At 38.4% G+C, this 23,881-nt stretch overlaps 1 long non-coding RNA gene across 1 annotated transcript in view; it reads left to right on the forward strand.

The window, feature by feature from the left end:
- The window catches only part of LOC126960624 (uncharacterized), a 185,302-nt gene that overhangs the window by 158,110 nt on the left and 3,311 nt on the right, over positions 1-23,881 (forward strand). Inside the window, exon 4 of the long non-coding RNA XR_007728083.1 lies at positions 14,241-14,349. This is a non-coding gene — a long non-coding RNA (uncharacterized LOC126960624). The remainder of the gene's footprint in view (positions 1-14,240; positions 14,350-23,881) is intronic.

A 23,881-nucleotide genomic window follows, 5' to 3' on the forward strand; every position in this document is an offset into this window, starting at 1 on the left:
CACAGTGTTAGCCAGGATGGTCTCGATCTCCTGACCTCGTGATCCGCCCGTCTCGGCCTCCCAAAGTGCTGGGATTACAGGCTTGAGCCACCGCGCCCGGCCCTTACAGAATTACTTTGGATGTACGCTTCTAAATCTCTCTGGCAAGCATAAGGAAACCAAAAGTACAAAATTATGACAGCAAATTATATCAGAACTCTGAAAAGTGTTTTTTACAAACGTAGTGAAATATTTTGAGAAAATGACTTCAAACTTTGTGATTATGCCCTATTTATCCCAGCTGATGAGGCTCTTCATAAAATAGAACAGCAAGTTAAATGATTAAGAGTCACAAAATTTTGTCTCATATATAGAGAATTTAAGGGAACATCGATGTGCATTTTAGAATAGAAGTGTACTTTGTGTACTTGATAAAATAATATGAAATGAAAAGAAAAATTTTACCTCTACCCCTGAAGAGTCTCCAGCTGGGCCTGAGAATTCAATTGACGTAAGACTGATTAACAGGAGAAAAGAATGCAGATTTTTACATGTACATGGAAGCTCCCATAGGAAAATAAAGACCCAAAGAAGTGGCAAAATACAGCGTTAATATACTAGGTTGAGCAAAGAGAGGCAATTGTAAAAAATAATAATAATTAAATCTATCGGAGTCTGCAGGAAAATAAGAGGTTGTTGTGGTTTTTTGTGGTTGTTGTTTGTTTTTTACCAAAGTCTGTTTGTGTGGATTTCTCTTGGCCTCCACTCCCCATCTCTGATGATAAGATGTTTCTTTTCTCCTGGAATGAGGAGGAATTCTTTCCCACGAGTGTTTCTCCTGTCTTTTTCTTGCACTTGCTGTTTTTCAAATGCTTTTCACTCAAAATAATCCTTATGCCAAGTGACGTATTTTGGGATCGCATACTCTGCCATTCTTCTTCTTTCAATTACAACCTTTAGGGGAACGAAAAGCTATATAAGCATTCATTATTTTGGTTAATAACTTTCACCAGAGATTTATTGTTGATCACATAATGGGGTGAAAAAAAGGTAACTAAAACAAAACTTCCAACTGGAAGTCAGGAGGTCTCAGTTTTATCCCCGTTCTGAAACACAACTTACTTCTGAGTGCCTCGGGGTGTTTTTTGTTTTGTTTTGTCTTTTGTTGTTGTTGTTTTAGTTTTCAAGTAAAAAAAAGTCACACTTTATAATCTCTAAGATTCTCCTGAACCCTGTGATTCTATACTACCTTAAAATATCAACATCTGCTCAGCTCTTTTCTAGGACTCCTTACTGCGGTATATTCCTTAGGTATTACTTTACATCTATCAAGAATTCATCCACAAATACTACATGTTAAACCCCTAACAATGTCTCTTAATTTTTTAAAAAATAAAAACTGCTTGGTGGGCATGGTGGCTCACACATGTAATCCCAACATTTTGGGAGGCCGAGGTGGGAGATTCACTTGAGTCCAGGAGTTCAAGACCATCCTGTGCAACATGGTGAGACCTCTGTGTCCAAAAAAAATACAAAAATGAGCCAGGTGTGGTGGTGCGTGTTCGTAGTCCCAGTTACTCAGGGGGCTGAGGTGGGAGGATTGCTGGAGCATGGGAGATAGAGGTTGCAGTGAACCAAGATTGCACCACTGCACGCTGCCTCCTTGACAGAACAAAACTGTCTCAAAAAAAAAAAAAAGGAAAAAAGAAAAAAAATTTTAAAAATAAAAAGTACTTAAAACATATGCAAAATTCACCTTAAAAACAAACTTTTTGATGAAACTTTTTAAACTTTCCACCAACATTTAGGGGAAAAGATAAACAGATTAATAATAAATCTCTATTTTATATAAATTAAGATGTAACAAATTTTATAGTAAATCTGCCCTTAACAGCAAGGACATATTATCCTGATGTTAAATGTGCTTGATAAAGAGAAAATTCCCACTGTTTATTAATTTCATGTATAGAGAAATATGATCCAAAAAATTTCAAAGGTGCCTTCATTATCTTCAACAAACATTTCAAAGGTGATTTCATTAGTGGTCTTATCATTTTTCTGCTGTATGCTCCTCAACACATACGGGCTCAGTTTCTCAGCTACAGTATTAGCTTACATTTTCAATTTAATGCTTAGAATACATGTCCTTTGGCTGTTTCACAGGTCTCAGAGATATGTCAGGATTGTGTAAACTTGATGCCAAGGATGAGACGTCTACATGCACAGCTGAAAGTCAATAAATGTTGACTAACCTTAAATAAATTTTGACAGGCTTAAGTTTACCTTTTTTTGCAAATGTATTTAAAGTTCAGAAATTAACTGATGTGAATTCTATTTACTACTGGAATTTAGTGCTATAAAGCCCTACTAGTCTCTCAGATTATTTTGAAAGGCTGAAAGAAAAATCATACGTTGGAAAAAAATGTTTTTGGAAGACATAAAGCTTTAACAGCTTGCTAAATATTTAAAAGGTAACCCTTATATAAAAGATCAAATACAGAAATAGAAAATAGAGGCACAAACAACTGAGGTACAAATAATAAAGGTATAAATAATTAACTAGAAAGCTTTTTTGAAGGACAAATTAAATGTATAATGAAATAAACATTTTCATAAATGACATGAAAAGATATACAACATATACACACACACACATACACATGCACACACTGTGGTAGTGAAAAGTTCATATTTTTTTCCCTAATTGGTCAGTTTCAGTGATTTAAACAAATAATAAACTTGTATTAGAGGACTTTGGAATGTGAAGTGCATATATTTGTATAAATGTGCACGTATGCATGTATGAATAATTTTTACATATTCTTTTTAAAAAAACTATATTTTTAACCCAATTGAGTTGTATCATGCATTTATTGTGAAGTTTCTAAATTCTTAACTGTTAATATTGTAATAAATAGTCTAGTTAATTTTAAACTAAATAGTAATTTACTGATCATTTAAATCTATGTTGCTCACATATTAGATCACTGGAATCCTTTAATGTCACTGAAGTCTGCAGCATTGTGGTACATTGTTATCCTTCTAAATTTACAGTGGCCTATGAAGTCATTATTACACTGTCTCATAATTTTCTTCTCTCCCAGTCATCTTATATACAATTACTCTTACTTTCCAACTGTGAATCTATTTCATGAGTGTATAACCTTTATATTGTGGTATTTAACTCACATAATAACAAGTAATATTTTATAGTGCCAATTAAATTCATAAAAAATCAAGATACACAATTCTTAATGATGGGCAAGTACTGTAAAATGTACATTTTATTCTTCAATACAATGCCATAGTTTTTTGTTCTTCTCATGCTCTTAGAGTAATTATAATTACTTTTGATTTTATTCCTTTGTAGCAAAGGAACAAAAAATAAATAATTTCACTTTTCTTGTTTTAAGCATCCAAGTAGAATAAAACTATTAAGTTGAAAAGGGCACATAAAATATTTTTGTTGTATCTTGAAATATTTTTTAAAAAGAGGAATAGTTGAGTGTAAAATATTTTAGATAATCCATTAATATTTTAGCATGAATAAATCAGCTCCAAATGAAAATGCAAAAAATGACCTAAAGCTAACATCCGCATGATTAACTTAGAATCTTTAGCTAAAATACAACATTGTCAATATCCATTGAGACACTTCTGTGGACATTAAGAGAAGCATCAGAATTTGAATTAAAGAAACTGAACACAAAGTGAGCTGGGAAATCTGTGAGGGACTCCAGAAACATGACATTGTGGAAAGGTTTTTGAGATGTAGAGGAGAGGGCATGATTTTAAGCCTTACTTATTCCACTCACAACTACATAGAATGGGTGTATTTCTCTTCAGAACTCACGCACTCACTCACATGTTGTTTCTCTTTGAACCTCTTTCTGTATGTGGACTCTGGGACACCAGGTGCTTTTACCACATTGGCTAATCCTCAGTTCTTGTCACCCAACTCAAACACTTAGTTTGAAATGTCAAGAGGCTTTTACAACATGATATCACTTAGGGAAAATCTAGATTCCAAGGCTTTGCCTATCATTCATCAGCTGAAGAATTCCAAATTTGTATCTCTAATTTTAACCTCACTGTTAATTCTAGAATCATATAATCAACTGCTGTCTTGGAATATCCACATGAATATGTAATTCTCAGTTTTATGCCACTATCAAAATAAAAGTCATAATTTTCCATCCCAAATTTGCACCCTCTCAACACATCAGTATATCATTCTATTATACAACCTCTGTAAACCAGAAGCCAGCAGCTTAGTGTTGATTCCTTCCTTTCCTCATTTCCCAAAATTCACTGTCAGCAAATTCTATCAGTTCTTTGTCCAAGTTCTATCTTAAATCCTTCTGCTCCTTATTCTTTTCACCGTTACCACTTTGTCCCAACTGTCATTTTTCCCTCCTGGACTACTACAATAGCCTTCTCACTGGACTCCTGATTCCAGAATTTGACCATGTGCAAATGATTCACCACTCAGTGGCCACTCCCTTTCTAAAATCGCTTCAATGGCTTCCCGTTGCATTTATAATACAAAGTAAATCAATTGATTTGACTCATTGGTTCCACATAAATTGTCCTGTATAGCTCTCCCCCTTTATGTCCCCCTACTCACTTTCTGTATCCCATTCTAGGCATATTGACCTGGTTTTGTTTTGTTCTGTTTTGTTTTGTTTGACACAGAGTCTTGCTCTCTCTCCCAGGCTGGAGTGCAAAGGCGCAATCTCGGCTCACCACAACCTCCACCTGCCGGGTTCAAGCAATCATCCTGCCTCAGCCTACCAAGTAGCTGGGATTACAGGTGCCTGCCACCATGCCCAGCTAATTTTTGTATTTTTTTAGTAGAGATGGGGTTTCGCCATGTTGGCCAGGTTGGTCTCAAACTCCTGACCTCAGGTGATCCACCCACCTCTGCCTCCCAAAGTGCTGGGATTACAGGTGTGAGTCACCACACCCAGCCTGTTTTGTTTGTAAGCTCACAACAGGCAAGCCCTGACTCTACCCTTAGCTGGTTCATTTTAGTCTCTGAATCTCTGCTCAGGCCTTCCTTGAACACTCTATTCAAATTATTTATCTGGATGGTTTCTTTTTCTCTGTTATATCTACTTTCCTATTTTCTTCTTAGCATTTGTCACAACTTGTAAAAGTCCTATGGGCTTGATTTTTCATTTGTTTATTATATATCTCTCCTCCCCAGAATGGAAGTTCTTTGAGGAATGTAATCTTGTTTATATGGCCAACTCTTTCCAGGAAAGAGAGAATTTCCTGGAATATAATAAGCATGGAATAAATACTTCGCCATTACAACCTTAGTTTATTCATTAGTTGAGAGGAAGGAACGTCTACTTCCTAGCGTTCTTGGGAAAGCTAAATGACATAATGTGGGTATTAGGTATTATCACAGGATCGAGAACATGGGGAATACTCCAGGAATATGATACACAGACCCCAGAGGAAGCAGCCATGATCATGCCTGATCATACAAACATGGCATCTGTAGATCCTGGGGTAGTTCCATGATGCTATAGCTCATTGCTTGGCAAACGATGGGTAAGAAAATTTTCTCATTTTTAAATAATTGAAAAAAAGACAAATAATATTTCATGATACATAAAATTATATTCAAATCTCAGTGCACGTAAAGTTTTTGCAGAACACAGACAAGTTCTATTTACATATTTTCTATGGCTGCTTTCTTGCTCTAACAGCAGCATTGGCTAGGTGTAACAGAAATCCTGTGAACTAGACTGGGCTGTCATGTATAAATGGATTATATCAACTCATTACCTATTTCCTCATAACGTATGGTTCTTTATCCTAATTTTGTTGCTATAGAACTTGAACTTAGCAAATAACATCTGAGTCTTACACTGATTTCAGTGCCCAGTCTGTCTCTACATGTCACTTAATTTGATTTTCACATCAACCATAAGAGATGACATTATTAAAAGGTCACACAGCTTGTAAAAGACAGAGCCAGAATTCAGTTTCTGATCTATCTGACTCCAAAGCCTCTTCTTTCATTATATTATTACTGTCTCTTTCATGATTATCTATTAAGTATGTGCTTATTCAATTTGTTCTTTCCTACTCATAGACGTGAATACAGGTTTCCTACCAGCTTGTTGTTAACAGTGCTTAGGACATTCTTGGCAATTTAGCTTAATATATTAATAAAATGATTAAAGATCTCCAGGTGATATAAAGGAATCAATAATTGCAGGTTATACATTTGATAAATATAAAGAAAATCCTAAAGCATACTTAGAGCACAAATCCATGAGCCCATGACTCAAATGACCAGCCTGCACTGAAGAAGCCTGATCATCTAAGATTTTAGGTGATTCTCAAAGATAGAAACTGCCACCTATGTGTAAATCATAGATGCAGGAGGCAGATAAGGGAGGATCCCCAGAGAGTCTCCGATCTGCCCCACAAGTGTTTATATCAGATGCTTTTGTGCAGATGAGGGAACCTGCCCAGGTCCTTGTCTGGACATGCCCTCAACAGACTGGGGGCCCACCTGCACACTGGGAGATCGAGGTGGGGCCACTGGGGATTTGCAGCTTATGCAGATGGGGACGAGCCTGGCCTCTTCAGCTCATGTGTGTGGTGGCCTGGTGTTCAATCTATGAAGTGGAAGCCCGTTGGCAGGACCCCTTTTTCTCTTTGCTGAGATCTTTCTATTAATATATCCCACATTCCTCATCTTTCACTGTGTCTGCATGTCTAATTTTTCTTGGACATGTGACAAGAACATGAATTTTAGCTGAACTAAGGAGCAAAAAGTCCTGCATCATAACTACTTGGGCAGCATGACCTCCAAAGGTTTTATAATCAAACAGTAGAAAATGGCTTTTAAAATATCAGCTGATTTTCTGAAAGTTAGGAACAGGAATGTCTAACCGTTGCTTTTTCCTCTTCCCACCTAGATCAAATCATATGCCTGAAGATTTTCTGGCCTTTCCACCTGCCACAGAGATTCATAGGCTCTGTATCCTAATACTCTCCTAAGGCCACTTCTTGAACCCTCATGTAGCATATCAGGTAGACCTGTTCGTTTTCACATCCATTTCCATCTCAGCTCCTTGAAGGAGCATCTCTATGGTTTGTACTTATAGGACAATGCCTAACATTTAGCTCTATAAGTGTGTTGTTCTTTTCTTCAGTGTCAACCAACCCAGTACTGACCTGAAAACAATGTTATTTTTTCAGCATTAGAAAATGTCTTATAACAAGTTAATCTTATGAGGTTACAGATAAACACTCAAAGGAAATTGAAACAGATTGACTGTAAGCAGAGATGAGCTGAGCAATGCTACAAAGGCAGACTGAAGGACACTTTCAAAAGATACTAGGTGCGTGTTACAGGTTTTGAATTGTCTCCCCTCAAGAGAGATATGTTGAAGTTCCAGTCTCCAGCACCTCAGAAAGTGACCTTATTTGGAAACAAGTTCATTATAGATATAGTTCAGATGAGGTCTGATGGGCGTAGGGCATGTCCTTTATCCAGTGTGACTGGCATCCCTATGAGAAGATGGCCATGTGAAGACAGAGATATGCAAGGAGAATGTCATGTGATGACAAAGGCACAGGTGGGTGTTATACACCTGCAAGTATGGGAATGTTGAAAATTCCCAGCAAACCGCTAGAAGCTAGGAAGAGGCAAGGAAGAAACCTGAGGATCCTAGCTCTGCCAATACCTTCATTTTACACTTCTCGTCTCCACAATATGAGACAATACATTTTGGGTATTTGGGACCACTCAGTTTGTGGTACTTTGTTATGGCAGCCCCAGGAAACTCATCCAGGAGGGATGGGTTATTAGGAAAACAAAAGAAAGTAGAAAAACAAAAACAGTCTGTAATACAGATTATATATATATATATATATGTGTGTGTGTGTGTGTGTGTGTGTGTGTGTATGTGTATGTATATATATAATTTTTTTATTTTTTACTTTATGTATTTATTTTTGAGATGGAGTCTTGCACTCTGTCACCCAGGCTGGAGCACAGTGGTGCGATCTCGGCTCACTGCAACCTCTGCCTCCTGGCTTCAAGTCATTCTCCCACCTCAGCCTCCTGAGTAGCTGGGACTACAGGCACACACCATCACACCTGGCTAATTTTTGTATTTTTAGTAGAGACCAGATTTCACCATGTTGGCCAGGATGGTCTCAAACTCCTGGCCTCAAGTGGTCTGTCTGCCTCAGCCTCCCAAAGTGCGGGGATTATAGTCATCAGCCACCACACCCAGTCTTATATTTAATAACAATGTTAATACTAATAAAATAACTTTCTCTCTCTCTCTCTTTTTTTTTTTTTTTTAGATAGAGTCTCACTCTTGTAACCCAGGCCCGAGTGCAGTGGCATGATCTCAGTTCACTGCAACTTCCACCTCCCAGGTTCAAGCAATTCGCTTGCCTCAGCCTCCTGAGTAGCTGCGATTACAGGTGTGCACGACCTTGCCTGGCTAAATTTTTTGCAGTTTTAGTAGAGACAGGTTTCACTATGGTGACCAGGCTGATCTCGATTCACCATGCTGACCAGGCTGATCTTGAACTCCTTACCTTGTGATCCACCTGCCTCAGTCTCCCAAAGTGCTGGGATTACAGGCGTGAGCCACCACGCCTGGCAATAAAATAACTTTCATTGTTGGAGGACACTCCAGTTGTCATTTTATGATCAGGAACTGCTTTCATACATTATAGCCTTCAATTTGCCCAACAGTTCAGTGGACTGATATTACAATGGCTGTGCAGGTAAACTTTAACAATGGACACTTTGGTGGGCTCAGGGGGATCCCTAGTTGAGCATTTGCTAGTTTCTGTGGTGTAACTGTTCCCAACATGACACGTTGAGCACAGCCTTAGTGATATCAAGTAGCTCATAAAATTCCCCACAAATTTAACACTTATTCTCATTGGTCAGTGCAAACCGGCTCCATCATACCACAGGATAGTATTAACTCTCTCTATTTAATTGATAAGTAAACTAAATTCATCATGATTAAATAACTTGCCCAAGAGCATCAGTGTCAAAGGTGACAGCTTTGAAAAACTAAAACAACTGACCATAGAGATACTGCGGGATCCCAGATTCACCCAGAGCCTGTGACAACCATGAAAGTTTGTGCGGGGTGTCTGTGCAGTCTTATTTTCAGCAGCATCATTTTCACCACAAACACAGATGTATCATCATGGGCACAATACGTTTTGCTTTTCTATCTAATAAATATATAGAAAAAGTCACAATAACTTATTTTGGCCGGGCACAGTGGCTCATGCCTGTAAACTCAGCACTTTGGGAAGCTGAGGCGGGTGGATGATGAGGTCAGGAGTTTGAGACCAGCCTGACCAACATAGGTGAAACGCGTCTCTACTAAAAATACAAAACTTAGCCGGGCATGATGGCGGCTGCTTGTAATCCCAGCTACTCAGAAGGCTAGGAGAATCACTTGAACTGGGGAGGCAGAGGTTTCAGTGAGCCACGATCATGCCATTACACTGCAGCCTGGGTGACAGAGTGAGACTCCATCTCAAGAAGAAGGAGAAGGAGAAGGAGAAGAAGAAGAAAAAAGAAAAGAAGAACTCACAATAACTTATCTCAAAAAAGAAATAAAAATATATTACTGAACATTCTTGATACATTACACTTGGCAGGGTCCAGCAAAGCCAAGGAAAATCAGATCCTATGCTTCTGGCAAGACTTCAACTCTGTCCCAATTTCCTTATTCTGTCTGCACAAACTTGTTACAGTTTACAGCATTCTTCTTCATATAACTCTGGTGCCATTCCACATGAAAGCACACATTACCTGAGAATATCAGTGTCAGAGTGGTGTGATAACATTCTCTGCAACCTCTCATTTGTAACTTCTGCCACACATTGAACCCCTGAGAGTTACGTTATTATGAAGTAATTTAGGCTGGACAGTAAATTCAGTAATCTTAGTCTGTGCCACCCCATCTATCCCAACAAACATATAGTTAAATAAAAATGGTGTGATTATGAACACAGCTTTAAGAAAAGTCTCAAGATCCCCTGCCATCCAATTGTAGTTCCTAAGCGGCCCCTTTCAGCCCATCATAGAATTTCTGAACAACCGTTGGTCCTTGATTTGGTACTGAGCCTATATTTAGGGTGTAAGGCATTCTGCTACAAGATAAAATTGGATCTTCTAGTGAATACTGATATTGGCTATTTTAAAACTTATTAAGATAGCATCAGATCAACTTCTTGTTCATACTCAAGGATGGGTGTTTAGAAAAAAATAACAGAGAAATAATTTTTCGGAAGACATCTGTCTTAGTCTGTTTTGTGCTACTCCAACAAAAATACCTGAGACTGGGTAATTTATAAAGAACAGAAATTGATTTCTCACCATTCTGGAATTTGGAAAGTCCAAAATCAAGGCACCAGAATTTGGTTTAGTGAGGGCCTTCTTGCTACCTCCTCACATGGAAGAAGGCAGAAGGGCAATCTAGCCAAATGTTGTGTGAAGCCTCTTTTAAAAGGCCCTTAATCCCCAAATGAGGGAGCAGACCTCTTGGCTTAAACATCTCTGAAAGGCTTCACCTCCTAATACTATTATATTGGCAACACCTGAATTTTGAAGCGACTATATTCAAACCATAGATGCACCGTTCCTTTTTCTTTCAATAGGAAGTCTGATGCAGGGACTAATATGCATTCATTGTATTTATTATAATCTGTGAATCATCTATTATTGCATTTCATTTCTTTGTTTCATGATAAGAATAATATAAAAGCCTAGCATATCAGTGTATATATTACTACACATAGTTAATCTTCCAGTTCATGCAGGACTCATCAGAAAACCTAAAAACAACCCTGTACAAATCATCAGGAGAATAAATGGTTTCAAAACCTTTACATTTTAACGGATAGCAGGAACACACCCTTGCTTCAAAATACCAATTTTCAACTTCTGATAGAGATTAAGATCTCTGAGCTGTCAATGACAATTAGAGGGAGAAAAAGAAGCTGAAGTGTATGACTGTCAAAAGGAGAAGATTAACTCAGGTTCATAAGTTTACTCTAGTTTGCACAGAAAGATCAAATGACGAGGCCCCTAGCCATTCTAAGCAATAAGTAAAATATAATATGATTGGTCTTTTGTTGTGAAGGCAAACAGATCCAATCACTTCTACAGAGCAAGTACACAAGTAGGGTCCATGAAGATAAACAGTACTGGGTTACATTCGCTGGGCCTGTGGAAGGTTCCCTACGCTGTTTTTCACAAAAGCACTAGGATGCTTGCATGGTTCAATTCTTGTCTTTCCTAGCACTTTGTAATTTGTAATTAAATGCAAACTTTTGTTAGTTTTTCCTTCTCTGTCCCTCTGCTGACAGTGGTTTCATTCATCTTTGCAAAGGTAATACTCTCCATGGAGTCATTTGTCTGTTTTTTGTTTGTTTCTTTCTTTTTTTTTTGAGACAAAGTCTCACTCTGTCACCAGGCTGGAGAGCAGTTGTCCAATCTCGGCTCACCGCAACCTCCACCTCCCAGTTTCAAGTGGTTCTCCTGCCTCAGCTTCCCGAGTAGCTGGGACTACAGGCGCCCGCCACCATGCCCAGCTAATTTTTGTATTTTTAGTAGAGATGGGGTTTCACCATGTTGGCCAGGATGGTCTTGATCTCTTGACCTTGTGCTCTATCCGCCTTGGCCTCCCAAAGTGCCGGGATTACAGGCGTGAACCACTGTGCCCAGCCAGAGTCATGTGTATTTAAAGGAACGAATGAAAAATCTAAGCTTTCAGTAACAATAGTTTCGACAATGATACTGTCACTCTTTCCCTTTCAGAGACAATTGTGTTATTGCTTCTAAAATGCTGATAGCTACTATTTATTAAGACAGAAGTTTAAATTTTGCTTTATCTTATTTTGTCCCCATGACCAACCTATGTGACAGATGTAATATTTTGAAAATTTTACTAATAAACCAAAGTTACCAATTATAGAACTCTCTGAATTAGATATTCTATAATAATCAAATTGGGCATCATTTTTAAACTCTTCAATTTTGGATTCAAGTAATAATTGACCAGGCTCAGTGGATCATTCCTGTATTCCAGTGCTTTGGGAGGCTGTGGCAGGATTACTTGAGGCCATGAGTTTGAGACCAGCCTGGGCAACACAGAGAGACCCCATCTCTACAAAAAGTAAATGTTAGCCAGCTGTGACGGCATGCACCTGTAGTCCTAGCTACTCAAAAGGCTGAGTTGGGAAGATCGCTTGAGCCTAAGAGTCCAAGGCTGCAGTGAGCTATGGACATGCCACTACACTCCAGCCTGGGTGACAAAGCGAGACCTTGTCTCTAAAAAAAAAAAAATTGTTGGCTCCATTCCTCACTAGCATGACCTCGAATATCATGCTAGAGAGCATAATCCCCTATACTTCATTTTTCTCATCTATAAAATATGGAAAGAAAGTGCCTACCTCATCAGTGTTTTATGAACTAAAATAAATAATGCATATAAAACACTTAAAAGCCTGTGCCTGGCATGGGCACAAGGTAAATGCCAGTATGTGGAATTACTCTCTATTTCATATCCACATTTTCCGAACTGAAAACAACTTTCCATTTTGCCTTATGTTAGTTTTTTCCCCTTTTTGATTACTTACCCAGGAGAGGATTCCTTACTCATCAATGCGTTGTGTGTGGCTAGAAGGGCTGAATACCATACTTGTGAAAAACCACAAAGAATTATGCTCTCAGCATTGACCAGATCAGGAAAAACAAAAAGAATTATGCTCAACCATACAAGAACCTGAAAAGGAGGGCCTGGAAAGCATGGTCACCTTGAGCCTTTACAGAGGAATTCATCCAACCCTTCCTCATTCTTGAAATTGAGGTGGACCATCTGAGACCATTCAGCTCTCTTCATTTTCAGAAATAAGCTGTTCCATTGTACACAGTTAGAGAAATAAAAGACAGCTGTCAAATAATATCTCATATCAAATAACAAGATGCACAATGATCACAAAAGAAGAACAATTAGCCTTTGTCCGAAATCTACAGGTTGCCACTGCAGATTGAGCTGGCTCTACAGGCTCATGGATTCAGAAAGATTAGTTCATTGTTTAGGTCTCTTGTTGTCATAAAAGCACCTGGTAATGTCAGCATTTTTCAAAAATGTTATGAAATACTTGGCTGGTTTCTTTGTGGATCAATGAGCAGTCTGGCTCACACAGAAAAAAAGCATCACTTTGTGATGAGGAAGTGCATTCTGGGTTGGGTTTGGCATGACTTTAGGCTTAAACCCAACCATCTCTGAAAACGTCAAATTTTATTCTTGCAAAAAAGCAAATGTCTGTCGGCAAAAGAGGGGTTATAATAAGAAGACAGAGAGGAAGGAAAGCTTGGGAAAGAGATGTCATATTATGAGCTGCCTTAATGCAATAAATGGCCGGGTGTTCTGTGGCCTGCATTCCTTTGACAAGGCCTGCTCAGACATCCCATGACCTAGATTCATTCTTTTTATGTTGATGTCATCTTAACCAGAAGCCAGATCTTGATTTGCTCTATAAAATATATCCGGCTTGAGTTGTTTCTGCCAGGAACCACAGTTTCCATTTTGTTTTTGAACTCAGTGGATCTCTGATTGTATTTTCTTTTCTAGGACTATCCCAATTTGACAAATCATGAATTCTCATTTGAGGTTTTTACCAAAAAGAGTGTTTGAACAGTTCAGTTCATCTGTCTATGAAGTTATGATCAATCAATTTTCAAACTTGCCAGCGATTTATATGCTTTTTGAAATCGTATGTAGCCTAGTACCATATGGAAAGAACCATGTCTGTCTGTATATGAGAATATTTAATCCTTTGCCTTTATTTGAGGTATTTTAAATGCTCTTTGTAAACCCACATTTGGGAAAATAAATAGCATAGATGCTGCCTTTAACAGAGCACTTACTCCCACATTCAAAATACCTTTTAGAGAACACTCTATTAAATGAAACAAGGCTTACACTCTTTTGACATTTGCAGAAAGGCTATTATAGCATGTGAAGTTCCCTTGGTATTCCTAGACAATTAATCTTAATTACTTTTACCAGTTAAGAAGATCATCTGTAAGGACATTTGATTTAAAGGAGTCACAGTTCCTCTGGTGTTCATTTTTATTGGGTAAAACATGTAGATATTGCTTCTTGGTCAAATATGGTGTCCCCGTGACTTACAATTAAACTGATGATTTCTCTTTGTCTTCCTTTGCTTTATAGGAGCCAAAATAATGCAGCTTCACTTCTGCTTAATGGATACAAGACTATGCTATTTTTGCTGCACCCAGAGATAAATTTATTGGTTTTGGAGTACCTTCACTGATGCCAGGTCTCATAACTTCAAAAAAATATTACTAAGTTAAAGCGAATTGAAGCAATGAAAGTCAGAGTAAGGCGGGGGGTTCGAAGTTGCAAGCAATTTACTTTCTCTAAATGTGACTGTTCATTTGTTTTAGAAAAAGCTACCCAAACCAGCACTTTAAATATTCAAACACAGACTTCAAACATGCACCTTTTGATGGGAAGGTGGAGAGATCATTATTAACCTGAATGCAGATATCTTAGAATGAGATGTTTGGTGCTCTCTTTAGTAATAAAAATTTTTGTAGGTAAGCTTGGGAAACACAGCGAGACCTAGTTTCTACTGAAAAAAAAAAACAAAAAACAAAAACCAGAAAACAAAAAGAAAAGAAGAAATTACCTGGGCATGGTGGCATGCACCCACAGTCCCAGCTACTCAGGAGACTGAGGGAGGACGCTCCCTTGAGCCCAGAATTTCAAAGCTGTAGTGAGCTACAATTGCGCCACTGCATTCCAGCCCAGGAGACAGAGCAAGGCCGTGTCTCAGAAAATATATACATATATAGTAGGTAGTTTAGAGATGACCATATCATAGAACATAGAGTGATTTTGCTTTTTGATGTACAAGGGTGGAGTGTAAAGGATGGGAATAAAAAATGTTTCCTGAGTTGGATTTAAACCCATAGATCTCAGGTATGACTGCAGACTGTGTTACCAAAGTGAACTGGGGTCAACCTGCCTGGCACAGCAAAACTAAACCCTGATATCAGGACTGCCATGACAGAAGGCGAGGCATTTATCGCAGGGCACCAAGCAAGGAGAATTAGGCAGTTTATTCTTAAGAGCTGATCTGAATGGCTTACAGGTAAGGGCTTTTTAAGGGAGTGGAGGTAGAGGTTACAGGCAAAGTCATACATCAACACATGGAGGCTGCATGTTGGTTTGACCTCTTGAAGTGGGAGCCCGCAGGCCAGAAGTAGACTCAAAGATTTTCTGATTTGCAATTGGATAAGGAAGTGAAGCTTTGTCTAAAAATTGGGGATAACAGAAAAAAATGTTAGCTCTGGCTGGTGGGCATGACCTCCTCCAGGCCCCTTAGAAAGAAATCTAGAACAAAGAACGGTGATCAGAGTTCTGTCCTCAGTTTCCCCCTCATCTGAGGTCTGTGTGCCAGTGGATCTCTTCAGTGGGGAATCCAGGTTCTCAAAGACAATTCAGGGACATGTGTTAAGATGTTACCTTTAGTTTCTACAGGAGAACCAAACATCTTGTGACCTTAACTTCCTTGGCTATTGTTTTAAGCTATTGTTACCTTTTAGCTTATTAAGTTGCTCATTTACTTCTCAGGTCCAGCTAGGTGCCTGGAATTTCACTTAGAGGAACCCAAGATTTTTCTTTATTTCCATGCTTGGGGGTCCCACAGGCCCCTAAGAGGGGTTCCTGTTCTGTCTCAATTAGAATCACTTGGGAGCTTATAAAATACATCCAAGCCCATTCAGCACCTCTGGAGGTTCTGAACCCTTGGGTCGGATAGGTGTGAACGTCTGGAAGTCCAGATACTAAAGGACTTGGGATGGCCAGTCTGAAGAAGTGCTGCCAGACTAAGGGAACTGCGGTCCGAGTTTCCCACTTGGATCTCCAGTGCACCTGTGAACTGGCACATGAAGTAAGAGCCAACACCAAATTTCAACTAACCCCTCACCCACCTATCCACACAAACTCCAAACCAATACCAGCTTCAGGGAGTAAAGTGGCAAAGCTTTTAAACCTAAAGTGACCCCAAGCTGGGGGAATGAAGGAGTGTTCCATTGGACAAAAACCGAAATGATAATATTAAGATGAGACTATTTAATCATGTAAATGAGTCTGTTCTTGTGACTGAAAGGAATCAGAAAGGTCAAGGCCCTGTCTGAAGTTTCATCTAGGAGAGAGTTGGATCATTAGGTTGTGAGGTCTTAGACCAGAGTTATTTATTCGTGCCTTTTTCCATTGCACATAGAGGAAGAATGTTTGTTCTCATTTCAGTATTCAACAGGACTTCTGTAAGGATCAACTAGATAGCGGTAGAATCTGAGAAATGATGCTATTGTCTCACAAAGCAAGGAAAACCCAACCATATTAGGTTCTGATATTTAGCCCAGTGTATTATTTAACAAAACTTTAAGGAAATTCCTGAGTGAGAGTAGAGACAGTGGAAACCAAAAGAAGCCTTAGGCACTGGGGAAAGTACCGATGGAAGCCATGATAAGAAACAGATACCGAGGGTCAAAAAACTCTAAAAATTTAACCAACTAAGGGAATAAATGTGATGGTTGACCAAAGACAAGATGCTTGTGCTCTGGTCCTCCTTCCTGTTGTTTAGAGGATTCTGGCTGGGGATGGGGATGTGGGGAAATGTGTGGGGAGGGGTCAGGGTCATTTTCCATAGATGTATATTCAGTGATATTGTCATTTTCGTTCAAAAAGTATCTATTACAGTCTATAAATTTGAAATATACATAAGTTCATATTCAGTTTTGTTTTTAAGAAAAATAACTTGCCTTTGACTTGAAGCATGAAAAAACTAATATAATTTTTCTTTTCTAACATTTGTAGTTTAGGATAGTTTATTTTGATTTTCATTTCTGTCCCCATTGTAGCTACTCAGAAGGTCTTTAGGATGTCTAGGCTGGAGAAAAAGTAACCTTTATAAAATGGGATGGAATCAATAGTAATGTCATAGATAATTTCAAATGCTGGATTAATTTTTTAAGGTTTATTTATAACCAGAAAAAAAAAATCTAGAGAAACCCAGGAAATCAGGGTCTTTACCTCACTCAAACACTTTCCATTTTCTTAAGAATGGGGAAGGATGATATGTGTGGGTCCAGAGACAGCAAATGTAATGAGACAAGAGTGGTTTTCCTGTCCAAGGATGCAAACCTCTCCCAGTCTTTTGTAATAACATAGTAAATTATGGTTTTTAGGGAGCAATGAATGAGTGGTAGCAGAGGAAACTCCTGAAGGATGTAGTAATAGCATTGGAACAAGAAAATTGAATGGCAGCAGACAGTTTTGTTACAACACTCCCCCCACCACACACACCATAAAGAAGAATCTGTTTCAAGAAACTTTTTGTTTCTGGAATTTGAAATATTTCCTCCTAATCCCCAGGGAATCCACATTATTATTACTGTATTAACATCGTTTACATTCATGATTTTTTTTTTTTTGCCCTCCTTGAAGCTCAAGGGGATTTAATAACCTTAAATTAGCCAAAACTAATAATCCAAAATGCCAACATGAAGACATGGTAACTCTGCTGTTCCAAGTTCCTGAGGAAATATATATCCCTGGGCCATTAAATTTCCTTTACTCTTGAGGTTTGAAGGGGCTATGGAAAATTGCAAGGTTTTGCAATTCTTTACAGTTCTGGTTCTAACAATATCTGTAGTCCCCATCTTGCAGTTTTTTTTTTTTTTTTTTTTTTTCAACATTGAGACTTTGCATAGAAACCTATCTTCACTTCTTCACTTCCAGATTCTTACAGACCTCCTCAGGGGAGTGAAGCCAGTAATTATCTACTTCATAGATAAATGAGGAATGTTCTTATCTCTTCCCACTGGATAGCTGATATAGATGCTTGAGGTACTGGTGTTACAGAAAACTAGAGCTGGTCAGTAGTTAAAATGGTAAAAATAGATTTTATTCAGGAACAACTGCAATAGAGGAAAATAGACCTTAGTAAAAACTCAGCTCAATATTACAAAGATAACAAGGACCACTGGAGATTTATAACCAAAGAATAGGTTGTGAGGAGAGGATGTTCAGCGGATAATAAAATTATTAAGAGGTGACATCAAGGGCAGAGGGAATTCTTGCTAAACTTAGTTAACAGAATTTTTGCTAAAGGAAGGTCAGAGTGATCAGATATCATTGGGGGATGGTGAGAAATGAAGAATTTGATATTGAGGCGGTAGCAGATATCAAGGGTAGGAGATACTCTAAACTGACTTAGCAGGATTCTTGCTAAAACTGAGTGATGTAGGCCCAACAGGCCCAATAGGATTGACACTGAAGCCCACGGTCCAGGCCTAGTTGAGAAGAAGGCTCAGAGGAGCTGACTGAAGTTTGATTAAGGAGAAAGACTTTGCCTGTGGGAAGAAAACAGACAGGAGTCAGGGAATCTGGATGTTAGTCCTCTCCATGTGGGGGCTAGGAGAAGACTCCCAGCCATATGATTCCAGTTCTTCCCCTGTCATTCTTATTATGGGTGAAAATGACCAAATTGGATAAAAAGGATGGGATGGATTAAATATCCATTCAATTTTCCAGTGATTCTGATGGTTGCTCAAGCCAACTAAAGTACCTCTAGGATATTTGATATATCTCCTCTGCCCCCTCACTCCTGCCCCATGACAGGCCTCTTTCTGTGAAATTTCTCCAGTTATCAGAGACCTCCTATTTTACCCATCTGGCAAACCTACTCAGCAAGAAATTTCACCAACACTTTGATCTACTCAGGGAAGTACTAGAGAAGAAACTTCTGTCAAGGGAAGTAGTCATAAACTTGATTCAGCTTTCTGGGAAATAAACTGTTCTCCAATCTGGCTTTGCCTAACTTTTTATTCCAACCTCATCCTTTGACTGTTTCTCAAACTAGTCAGAGTTGGTAGGAAATAACAAGTATGATTAATGAGTACTCCTTAAAACCAAAAATAACAAGAGAAGATTTTTGCTAATGTTCTTTCTTCTTGTTGTGCTCCTCTTGCCAAGGATGAAACCCATGAACAGTCCTTTGGCAAATGCATGGTGTCAATTGAAAACGGAGCTGGTTTGAAGCATCTACCCAACAGAGCAAATCTACCATCACCTTAAAACAGCACTAACAGACGTGCCTTTCTGTACTGACAAGCCAGCCTTATTATCTTTATATATGTAGGACAAGCTTACTATCAATACATAGAAGTCTAAGAAATACGGAGAGAATTCAAGATTCCATTGGAATCTATTATTATTGAATAAAATCTCAAATCTAGATTTTTTTTACATTAAGTGAAGAAACACATTTAACTACCCACCAGGTTAATGTAATATATATTACTTGCATGCCTTAAAATTTCTCTAGGAGCATAAGGTAAAAATTTATTTTGAAAATTCTAATTTGCATTGCTAAGTTTTCAAAAGATATATATTTTGTTAACACTACCGATGTTAACGATGAAAATGTTTATTTAATGCTGTAAAAGAGCACTCAAGAAAATGCCTAATTTCTAGGAAGAAATGGGTTCTAAAAATAAAATCAAATGTATGCCTAAGATCTTTTTGAATTAGGTTATTAAAGTGGTACAGTATATTTTGTCCCAAATATCTTTGATGATTTCCAATCGGTGATTACATCTTTGCTTCTTCTGTTTCTATTTGTGAAAAATGCAGAAACGAGTTATAACCAAGACAAAGAAATTTCAAATGCAACAGAGAAACTCCATAGGAGGTCTTTTGGGCATAACTTAGCCTTAAACTGTGCCACCCAGATCAGTAAGGCATCTCTGTTATTCTGAAATTTGTGTGCTTGGAAACTTCAAGAAAAAAAAAAGCTTTTTATTTCTGGGGTTGAGACTGTTAACAGGAAACAAGAGTTCAGCTACTAGAAAAGCACTTTTTTTTTCTGACACAAATTTTGCCTTTGTGCCTTGATTGACAGCCATCCCACTGTCTATAAACAATCTACGAGTTACCCCAAATCACCATTCAGTTCCTGCCTCCAACATTTAAACATCGAGTGGTTTTGCGCTCAATAAAATTCCTTTTCATTTCGCCCTAGGTTGCCATGTCTCTTCAAACAGAGACAGAAAAGCCGTGGTCTGTGTCAGACGGATTTTAATTTTCAGTCCTCATCCATTTGGGGGAACTAGACACAGGCAAACAGACTCTAGCCCAAAGCCTAGCAACCTGTAGTTTAAACAGCCAATGCATATGAGTCCCGGGATGGGGGCCTGGACCTGTTCACACATGAATAAAGAAGATTAAGATTTCCTTTCAAAGACGTGAAACCTTTTTGACAGCCAGTGTCAACAGCACTGTCTGCCTTCAATGTGAACCAGTCTTCTAGCACAGATTCCCACAGGGAGGTCCTGCTGATTAGCATGCTCGACACCACCCTTCCATGTCGGTATTTAATTGAAGAATAAGGGTGTAAAGTTTTGCAAACTCTTACTTGTCCACAAAGAAAGGGTAACTTACAGGAATTGTTGAAAGAAAATACCAGTGAACATGAACACCTACGGGGAGCGTTTAAAAAGTGGAAGCACCGAGCAGGGGAATGAGGAACAGTGGTGATTTCTATTATCTAATTGCAGAGAAGTTAACAAAAAGTTTCCTAATCAAAATACATGTTTTGAAGTCATAAAAAATCAGCTCCTACTCTTAGAGGGGGAAAAAAAAAGTATAACTTTCTTCTCAAATCATGTTTTAAAATTGTGTTAAAGAATAAGCATTTATTCTGAAAACATTTGGCAAATAAATACAATTTCCTTTGCAGTTCAGCGGGCAGTCTTTATTGATAAATATTTTTTAAAATTTAAATATGACTTTTTTGCACATAAGCATTTGATAATTTTAAATGAAATGGACTAGGCCTCTATTAAATAGTGAGTTCCGTATCACATTGCATGTCCTTAGGAAGAGCCAAAAAGCGGGAAAAAGTTATGTCTACACATGCCAGCCTCAGCAACTTAATTATCTCACTTTAATTACAAGTTCAAACACTTATACAAGTTAAAATATAGACCACGTCTGCTTTGAAATGATACACAACTATTAAATTACATGCACTGAATCACTTTGGGATGAGTTAGAATACCTATTTACAAGAGCATAGCTGTTTTTTATTATGTGACAAATGTTTATGCAATCTGATGTCAACTGTTTATTCTTCAAACCTAGAAAAGAATGTGAAGCAAAATGTGCTACCTGCATATGTAGATTCCACGTTTCCTCACCAATGACACATATACCATACATCTTGAGTTGCTTTTCCGGTGGTGGTTAAAGGTTTGCACTGATCTCCCCATTTTTATTCATTTACTAAATATTTATTTGCTGGCACCTTCTTTTTCCAGGGATTTGAGTAGAGGGTGGGGACGGAGGCTGTGCTGTCCTGGAGCCGGCTCCCACAGGCTTGCAAAGCCAATTGTTCACATCTCTTCCCAACTCTAGCTGTGTTCAGTGCCATCGCAGCTACCAGTGTCATCGATTGGTAACTTGAATCAGCTATGTTGGGAGTATTGACACTACAGAAATCAACTACTACAAATCAGGGCTTTTTAAAATAATCAGTTGTTAAACATGTATTAGCATCTCACTGGGTAGAGAGGTGAGTGAGAAAGGTTTCTCTCTTCTTCCGTCCTACGGCCAGGTGTTGCCTCTTTAACTTTGCAAAGAGTGTATTCAGAAACAGTGGTGAATTTGTGGCAATAGAGCAGGAAGAAACTACAGAGAGATTGAGTCTGAAGTTTTGCTCTCTGGGATTTGGGCAGAACTGGTATAAGGCCAGAATGTCTGTAAATCAGTATCAGAGCTGGATAAGATGGCAGGTACTGGGGATCAAATCAAGGTTTGGACTCCTCAAGGCCAGGATGAGGCTTAAGCCAGAGTGAATTCTCAAGTAGGAGACAACCATGGGGAAAGAGGAAGAACACCAGGTCTGAGCTATCCAAGATAAGGTGGCCTGAAAAGCTAAATACCTAAGCCTGTCTTAGGTCAATGCTCTCTGATCATTTTCATACCTAACATACTTTGGCTGCCAATTAACTAACTTCTATCCTTTTCCTGATAGCAAGGAGTGCTCTAGAGCAGTGGCTCTCAAATCTTACTATGTAAGTCTTGTTATTAATAAAATGCAGGTGGCAGGGTCTTGGCCCCAGAGCCTTTGATTTAGTGGGTCTGGAGTGGGGCCCAGGGAATTTATATTCCTAACAAGCTATTAGGTAATTATGATGCCCCTGGTTAAGGGATGACACTTTGAGAACCTCTGCTCTAGGATTGGATCAAACATCTCAGCTTCACTTATTTCAGAAGAGCAATTAACTTTGCACCACATGGCATGATAACAGTCTTTCATTTATGCATCAATGTCTGTAAAAACCCTCCCTGGCTACATGGGAGAATAAGGAATAGTTAACTGTTGCACACTAAGAGGATCCTTCATCATCACCATTTGGTCTTTGTGGGAAGATGCTATTTTGGGATACATCTGCACAATTATTTGAACTTGACAGCCTCAGATAATTGCCTAGAACAAATAAACGTTTATGTGCTATGTGAAATACTTTATATACACACACAAAATACTTTATTGTAAGAGCAGTCATCACAAACTACATTCTTGTGCATGAGTATTGCTGTCATTGTCTAGAAAAAGGGAACCACATACACATTCAACAAATCAGCCATTGCTTTCTTCAGTTAGCCTCCCAGAGTTGCATTTTTTTTTAGGAGGCAAGCTCTTGCTCTGTCACCCAGGCTGGAAGGCAGTGCCATCAGACCATAGTAGCTTACTGAAGCCTTGAACTCCAGGGCTCAAGCAGTACTCCTGTCTCAGCCTCCTGAGTGGCTAGGGCTTTTTTTTTTTCCACTTTAGTAGAGACAGGGTCTCACTATCCAGAGCTATATTTCGATGCCAGCCATGGGAGCATAATAGCAATCAGCTGTAGTCATAGTCACTGCAACATAGATCATTTAAAAAGTATATTGATAACTAAAAAAATAATTAGTAAATAACTCATTTTATGACCTGGAAAGTGCAATTTAAGATGATTATGCAAAAGGACAAACAGGCTAACCTCTGTTAATGTGCTCTTATACCTTTCCCCCACCTCACTCCTCACTGGATTCTAGCCAGTTCAGCTCAGTGGTCACAGAATTGGGTCTCAGACAAGTGAGGCCTCATTTGTAATAGGGAACTATCAATGTTGTTCAATTAAGTGGCTATCACTAGGGCCCCATTATCAAAATAGCAGCCTCATAGCCTATCATGCCACCATTAAAGCTGATTCTTTTGGAGCTTCACGATGTATTCATCTTAGAAGTAGTCTCCCCCTTTAGATGTGAATGAATGACTTCTGGGAACTCTCAGCTTGAAGTGGGATATTAGCTCAAAGGCAAACATAACCTGCCTCATAAAGCTAGCACTTCCTGTACAGACAAAGAGTCTTTACACTTCTATCAACTTGTGCCAAAGAATCACCCATTATTAACCACAATTATTTCTAAAAGTCAATACATTTTAAGTTTATTGCAAAAAAGAAAACAAGTCATATGTAATACTAAAAAAAGAAATCTGACATTTTTGCTGATTTTTTTAAACTCTGAATGTACGGGATATTATGAAAAATTCAGCAAGTAAACTAAACAAAAAAATGAGAGGGAACACTATTAACTAGAAATAAACAAGGCCAGAGAAGGATAATTGGGATTACAATAATCAACAATGACAACATCAGAGAACTTCCTCCTAAGTTAGATTGTATACAATATTGACACAGAATCTTTATAAATGTCTATGTAACAGATGCTGCTTA

This window comes from Macaca thibetana, chromosome 8, assembly GCF_024542745.1.
Source record: "Macaca thibetana thibetana isolate TM-01 chromosome 8, ASM2454274v1, whole genome shotgun sequence".
NCBI lineage: Eukaryota > Metazoa > Chordata > Mammalia > Primates > Cercopithecidae > Macaca > Macaca thibetana.